This window comes from Cyprinus carpio, unplaced genomic scaffold (genome assembly GCF_018340385.1).
Source record: "Cyprinus carpio isolate SPL01 unplaced genomic scaffold, ASM1834038v1 S000006768, whole genome shotgun sequence".
Taxonomy (NCBI): Eukaryota; Metazoa; Chordata; class Actinopteri; order Cypriniformes; family Cyprinidae; genus Cyprinus; species Cyprinus carpio.
In genome coordinates, this window is record NW_024879362.1 from 373524 (window position 1) to 382118 (window position 8595).

At 33.5% G+C, this 8595-nt stretch overlaps 1 pseudogene; it reads left to right on the forward strand.

The window, feature by feature from the left end:
- The first annotated feature begins 2415 nt into the window (after positions 1 to 2415).
- On the forward strand, positions 2416 to 4161 carry LOC122144826 (annotated as a pseudogene).
- Positions 4162 to 8595: the final 4434 nt, after the last annotated feature.

Sequence of the window (8595 nt, forward strand, 5' to 3'; positions counted from 1 at the left end):
GGGAAGCTACTGTATGAGTAAGTGATATAATGGAAGGAGAAGACATGAAGATGTAATCTATGAATGGAGCTGAATGTGGACATTCTTATAGTTTATTCTGTATAGATGTTTTATTATTATTATTATTATTATTATTATTATTATTATTATTATTATTTTATGTTTTCCTTTATGTTAAGAGGCATAGTAGGGCAGGAAATGATGAGAAGCAGTGATATAAAATTTTCTGAAGGGAACCAGTCTCAAAACTCCATCAATGCCGTAGTATGTGCGCTAAGTGCTATCCCGTTAAAATGGATTCAGGGCTTTGTCCTATTGAAAAGATTTGAGAGTTGAAAAAGAGAGAAAAAAAAAAAAAGTTGCATATTTTAATGATAGAAAATGTGTTTTTAATTAAAAATTTATGAAACATTTGTACACTTAAGTATTTCTGTCTGATTTTGTTACAGTATTGTTTATTAACAAAATATCAAAACAAGTTTTATGTTAAATTTGTTTAGTTTTTTTTTCCTTTATTTCCTGAATTACACACACATATACATATATACACACACATACTACACACTAAAGTTTGGGATCAGAATGTTTTTTTTTATGTTTTTTTGTTTGTTTGTTTTTTGTAATTTTTTACAGGAGTTTCTTTTGCCCACCAAGGCTGCATTATTTGATCAAAAATACAGGGAAAAAAAATTAATATTTTGAAATATTATTATGATGTAAAATAACGTTTTTCTATTTTAATATATATTCAAATCTAATTTATTCCTGTGATGCAAAGCTGGATTTTCAGCATCATTACTCCAGTCTTCAGTGTCACTTGATCCTTCAGAAATCATTCTAATATGCTGATTTATTATCAGTGCTGGAAACTGTTGTGCTGCTTAATATTTTTTCGGAACCTGTGATACTTTTTTCAGGATTCTTTGATGAATGAATTAAGAAGAAGAGCATTTATTTAAAATATAAATATTTTCTAACAATATACACTACAGTTCAAAAGTTTGGGGTCAGTAAATTTTTATTCTTTCTTTTTTTGAAAGAAATTAAAACTTTGGTCCCACTTTATATTGTCCATAATACCTCTGCACTTACATAGTAACTAGATGTGTACATAGTATGTAACCACAGTGTAAGTACACATTGGTACAAAGTATCTACAGCTCTAATGTTTGTGTAACTACACATATGTACAAATGTGTAACAGGACATTGGTAACAACACTTTTTGGTAATGCATCAACTCCAACTTGAGATCCAACTTCCTCCCACTTTACATATCCCTAAACCTACCCATCTCCACCCCCTGGATCCCATTTCCACCTTTAAATCTACCCATCTCCACCCCCTGGATCCCATTTCCACCCCTAAACATAACCATCTCCACCCCCAATTACTATTATACATATTGTTGTTAAAAAATGTAGTTATATAATTCCTGTTACACGAGTACTTAGTGAAGTGAAAATTTTTTTTTTACAAATGTCCTTTTACACATTTGTATTTACACAGACCATCCTGAGGGTTGTTACATGTGTGTAGTTACAGAATTATTACAGCTGTAGATTCTATGTACGCATTTAGTTACTATGTAAGTACACAGGTATTAGGGACATAATATAAAATGGGACCAAAACTTTTATTCAGCAAGGATGTGTTGTGTTTGATTGGTAGTGATTGATAGATTTATATTGTTAGAAAAGATTTATATTTTAAATAAATTGTGTTCTTTTTAACTTTTTATTCATCAAAAAATCCATAAAAAAGTATTACAGTTTCCAAAAAAAAAAAAAAAAATGAAAAGAAAATTGGCAGCACAACTGTTGCCAACATTGATAATTCCAATAATAATAATTCAGCATATTAGAATTTTTTAAGGATCATGTGACACTATATACTGGAGTAATGGCTGATGAAAATTCAGCTTTGCATCACAGAAATAAATGATATTTTAATGTTTATTAAAATAGAAACCATTATTTTATATTGTAATAAAGTTTTGCAAGATTACAGTTTTTGTTTGTTTGTTTGTTTGTTTTTTTTCTGTATTTTTGATCAAATAAATTCAGCCTTGATGAGCATATATGAGCCATTCTTACTGATCCCAAACTTTTGAAGTAGTAGTATATAATTTCAAATATTGTGTGTGTGTGTGTGTGTGTGTGTGTGTGTGTGTGTGTGTGTGTGTGTGTGTGTGTGTGTGTGTGTGTGTGTGTGTGCATGTGTGTGTGTGTGGACTTACACATACATTCATTTTAATATATATTTATTAATAATTAAAATTATTTATGTTTAATATATGTCATTTGGTTTGGTATTTATATTAATGAATTAATATAATAATACAAAATATCCACATCACGTTTGTGTGAACCTCAGGTCTAACTCACAAGTTAAATATATGCTTTATATACACAAGATGCACAAGAATAAAAGTTATATAGGTACAATAGATATTAACCAGTGTTTTAAGAAGAAACTGGTTACTCTTAACTTTCTGGTACTTGCTGTTAGTAGAATGTCTAAAGTGGACTATCAAAATAAAGTATTACTGAAACTGAGGATACATTTATGATATGTAATGGTCAGATAAACTATTAAGGTGTCACCTTTCAAGCATGGCCTCCAACCACAGCTTGATTCTAGAGAATTAGTTAACTATGGAAAGATTTCAAATCTCCCTTTTCTATCGAAAATACTAGAAAGAGTGGTGTCTTCACAACTATGTTACTTCTTGGAAGGAAATGGTATCTGCAAGGAATTCCAGTGTGGCGGGGTGGAAGGATCACACGACAAGGACAGCTTAAGTAAAGGCCCCGGAGGGTGGATTTATTGGCAGGCAAGTGAATACGTGAACGGTGGTGGTGTTCTAGCTTGCTGTGGTCCTCTCGGTTGTGTCCAGGTGCAGGTGAATCCGTGCCATACTCGTGGCAGGGCTGATCGTTCACTCAGTGCTCTCTGGAACAGAATAGAGAATTGATCTGCTGTCTCATGAGAGGGCTTCTCACTCTTCGTTGGTGAGCACGCTGCTTATCTGCTGGCGGTTAACGACTCCCAGGTGTGGCCGATCAGCCCTTAGTGCTTGTGAGCAGGTGCACCTCGTGAGTTTCCAGTGCAATGCTGATGTGGAACCGGGACACTCATCAATATAAATATATATATATATATATATATATATATATATATATATATATATATATATATATACAGTAGGTGGCCATCCAAAATGGTGGTTCTACCGCCGCCACCGCGTCTGCACAACAACTGATAACCATATCCCCATCATAAAATAAAATGGAAAGTTAATTATTTTTTTTTTTCTTTTCTTTTTTTCTTTTCTTTTTCTTTTTTCTTTTCTTTTCTTTTCTTTTTTTTTCCTTTCTTTTCTTTTTCTTTTCTTTTCTTTTCTTTTCTTTTCTTTTCTTTTCTTGTTTGAACTCCATAATGACCCATTTTATCCAGCAATTTGAGAATGATTCAAAGAACATCTTGTGCTTCAATATAAGCAAATAAATCAAGTTCACATAATCATTGCCATAAAATTGCTGCTTTCATTACCAATAAATAGTACATAATCTTTACTCATTTTGCATCATGTTTGATTGCACTATATATTAGACATATATAAATGCTATCTTTACAATATCATTGTACACTGTATCAAAACCTTAGATAAGTCAACAAAAAGTGACTGAAAATGTGGCTTTTAATGCTTCTTTTGTGTCATCTCCAGGTGCTCTGACTGAATGCTATGATGAGCTGGGGAACCGCTACCAGCTGCCTGTCTATTGTCTCTCACCTCCTGTCAACATGATTGAGGAAAAGAGTGAGTCAGAGACCATTGAGGTCCCAGAAGCACCAGCTAGCGAAGGCCAGGAGTGTCAGTTGCGTCTGCGTCTCTCCACGGGACGAGATCTACGCCTGGCCGTCTGCACCAGTGACAATGTCCAGCAGATGAAGCGCCGTCTACAGACCCAGGAGGGTGTAGTGGCCACCAGCCAGCGCTGGTTTTTCTCAGGCCGACCACTCACTGACAAGATGAAGCTGGAAGAACTGAAGATCTCCAGAGACTATGTCGTCCAGGTGATCATCAGCCAGCCTCCCACAACCCCACCACTGCCGCAGAAACCCCACTCCTGTGGAAAACTAATGACTCATTGGGGATATTAACCACAACCCCAAGTTGTGTATGTGAGAGGATATCAATGTGCATGGGCCACAAGGGTTTTTCAGAAGATTTCTCTATTTTTGGATTGGCCATTTGAGTCTAGAGTGAACCTCTATAGGCTTTTCCCTTCAGACACACACTGCCTTTGACTTATAGCTTTTCTAAAGGAGTTGAGACTCAGATTTTCTGTTTAAAAAGCCTCAGGTCTAGAAAACCTGAGTCCTGAATTGATCAAGAGCGGTCCAAAATGTATGGTTTTGGAAAAGGAAACTTTAATAATGCTTTGTTATTTTTAAGATTATGGAGTTATAAGCTTCATATTCGTTTATTTTCCATTTTTCTTGTGATGAGATCATATGTATGCAAGGCAGACCGGAAGTACGGACCTACCTGTGTCTGTTAGAACTTGAATTATAAAACAGAGACAATTGGGGTCAAAAGGACATTTTAAACTGCTATTGGCTTTCAGGTACAGGAGAATCACTTGCTGGACTGTTTTCCTTATTTTTTGTTTTTTATTAGAAACTCTGTAAACCAAAATATATAAAGATTTTTTTTTTTTTTTTTTTTTTTTTTTTTTTTTTTTTTTAAAGAAAATATGTTACATGTCACAAAAACAATGTCAGTTTTTGGTTATCCAGGTTTTCCAGCATCTTTAATCTCAGTTTTTTTATTTTTTTTTTAGATTACATAAATTCTCTGAACAGCATTCATTCAACTCTTTCATTTCAAAGGAGGGTAAGTTTACTAGTCATGTAGACAAGTAGATCAGCTGTTTGACATTTGCCTCTTTTTAAAAGTGCTTTTAGTGGAGGTGGTAGTTATCACATTTTGCAGATAGATTTCAGTCTAGACAGATTTATTCAGCTCTGCGAGGCTGCCATGGTGCTATGCATTGTTTCGCACATCCTGAGGATATATAAGGGTGATACGGTGGTCATCATGTAATAACTGTGTGTATGCAGTACATGTGAATGGGGAAGCTACTGTATGAGTAAGTGATATAATGGAAGGAGAAGACATGAAGATGTAATCTATGAATGGAGCTGAATGTGGACATTCTTATAGTTTATTCTGTATAGATGTTTTATTATTATTATTATTATTATTATTATTATTATTATTTTATGTTTTCCTTTATGTTAAGAGGCATAGTAGGGCAGGAAATGATGAGAAGCAGTGATATAAAATTTTCTGAAGGGAACCAGTCTCAAAACTCCATCAATGCCGTAGTATGTGCGCTAAGTGCTATCCCGTTAAAATGGATTCAGGGCTTTGTCCTATTGAAAAGATTTGAGAGTTGAAAAGAGAGAAAAAAAAAAAGTTGCATATTTTAATGATAGAAAATGTGTTTTTAATTAAAAATTTATGAAACATTTGTACACTTAAGTAATTTCTGTCTGATTTTGTTACAGTATTGTTTATTAACAAAATATCAAAACAAGTTTTATGTTAAATTTGTTTAGTTTTTTTTTCCTTTATTTCCTGAATTTCCATTTCCACCTTTAAATCTACCCATCTCCACCCCCTGGATCCCATTTCCACCCCTAAACATAACCATCTCCACCCCCAATTACTATTATACATATTGTTGTTAAAAAATGTAGTTATATAATTCCTGTTACACGAGTACTTAGTGAAGTGAAATTTTTTTTTTTACAAATGTCCTTTTACACATTTGTATTTACACAGACCATCCTGAGGGTTGTTACATGTGTGTAGTTACAGAAATATTACAGCTGTAGATTCTATGTACGCATTTAGTTACTATGTAAGTACACAGGTATTAGGGACATAATATAAAATGGGACCAAAACTTTTATTCAGCAAGGATGTGTTAAATTGATAAGAAGTGATAGCAAAGATTTATATTGTTAGAAAAGATTTATATTTTAAATAAATTGTGTTCTTTTTAACTTTTTATTCATCAAAAAATCCATAAAAAAGTATTACAGTTTCCAAAAAAAAAAAAAATGAAAAGAAAATTGGCAGCACAACTGTTGTCCCAACATTGATAATTCCAATAATAATAATTCAGCATATTAGAATTTTTTAAGGATCATGTGACACTATATACTGGAGTAATGGCTGATGAAAATTCAGCTTTGCATCACAGAAATAAATGATATTTTAATGGATATTAAAATAGAAACCATTATTTTATATTGTAATAAAGTTTTGCAAGATTACAGTTTTTGTTTGTTTGTTTGTTTGTTTTTTTTCTGTATTTTTGATCAAATAAATTCAGCCTTGATGAGCATATATGAGCCATTCTTACTGATCCCAAACTTTTTGAAGTAGTAGTATATAATTTCAAATATTGTGTGTGGTGTGTGTGTGTGTGTGTGTGTGTGTGTGTGTGGTGTGTGTTTGTGTGTGTGGTGTGTGTGTGTGTGTGTGTGTGTGTGTGCATGTGTGTGGACTTACACATACATTCATTTTAATATATATTTATTAATAATTAAAATTATTTATGTTTAATATATGTCATTTGGTTTGGTATTTATATTAATGAATTAATATAATAATACAAAATATCCACATCACGTTTGTGTGAACCTCAGGTCTAACTCACAAGTTAAATATATGCTTTTATATACACAAGATGCACAAGATAAAAGTTATATAGGTACAATAGATATTAACCAGTGGTTTTAAGAAGAAACTGGTTACTCTTACACTTTCTGGTACTTGCTGTTAGTAGAATGTCTAAAGTGGACTATCAAAATAAAGTATTACTGAAACTGAGGATACATTTATGATATGTAATGGTCAGATAAACTATTAAGGTGTCACCTTTCAAGCATGGCCTCCAACCACAGCTTGATTCTAGAGAATTAGTTTAACTATGGAAAGATTTCAAATCTCCCTTTTCTATCGAAAATACTAGAAAGAGTGGTGTCTTCACAACTATGTTACTTCTTGGAGGAAATGGTATCTGCAAGGAATTCCAGTGTGGCGGGGTGGAAGGATCACACGACAAGGACAGCTTAAGTAAAGGCCCCGGAGGGTGGATTTATTGGCAGGCAAGTGAATACGTGAACGGTGGTGGTGTTCTAGCTTGCTGTGGTCCTCTCGGTTGTGTCCAGGTGCAGGTGAATCCGTGCCATACTCGTGGCAGGGCTGATCGTTCACTCAGTGCTCTCTGGAACAGAATAGAGAATTGATCTGCTGTCTCATGGAGAGGCTTCTCACTCTTCGTTGGTGAGCACGCTGCTTATCTGCTGGCGGTTAACGACTCCCAGGTGTGGCCGATCAGCCCTTAGTGCTTGTGAGCAGGTGCACCTCCTGAGTTTCCAGTGCAATGCTGATGTGGAACCGGGACACTCATCAATATAAATATATATATATATATATATATATATATATATATACAGTAGGTGGCCATCCAAAATGGTGGTTCTACCGCCGCCACCGCGTCTGCAAAGTGCATTTGCAGCTTTTGACTTCTGAGTGGCGCTTTAATCACAAGTTTTCAAACAAGCGGATCAAAGTTTATTTTATGGAATTGAGATTTGCTTTGCTTATGTGTTGTGTTTGACTGCAGTCAGGGAAAATGAAAGAAAAACACTGTAGGCTAGTTAAAATATTTAATATTCACAGATGAAAGTTTAGTCCTTATGAAGATATGTGCGTTTCTTAGAACGAATTCAAGCAGGATAAATGTAAAGCAAGCCTGTGCTTATATTTTCTCTACACCATATTTTAGATTTGACACATTTAAATAGCGTGCAGTATTATTTATATAATATGAATTATGTGTTATATTATTCAAAAGAAATTGTGGTTTACTTTGCATCGGAGCATTAAAAGTGGTAGCCTGTTGTGAGATAGGCTTGCTTGTTTTATTAATTATTTTCTTTATTTTAGTAAAAGGTGGAGCACTGTATAATTTCACTCCTATTATTTAGGCCTAATTAAAACAATAAACAAATAAATTAAACCTGCACGATTTAACTAAATCATTGAAACTCTAAAGAATGGACGGATTAATAAAACGTCCTCATGTTTAAACTCAAGTTCTCTCATTATAATCAACAAAATGCACACAATGTAAAAAAGAGCTTCATTAATTGACAACTTCAGTGATTTTAAATGGAGTCTTCTTTACTTGCTTTCATATAATTAAGTAAAGTAAAAAATAAATAAATAAAATAAAGAAATAAATTGTAGCTGCATTTAAATGCAGGTTTGTATAATATTCCGTAAAATATCAGTGCAAGATTTGCTCGGCGCGCATGATGCTGAGTGCGCGTGCAGCATTTATTCTTATTTGTCTACATATTTTATCTTCATTACAAATCTTGTTTGGTTTTATTTTGGATAACTGCGTGTAAAAAAAAAAAAATTACTTTGTAATGCATATGCAAAATGTGAATTATTATTCATATTCAAGTGTTTGTGCGAAAATTATTAATGTGCATGCATGAC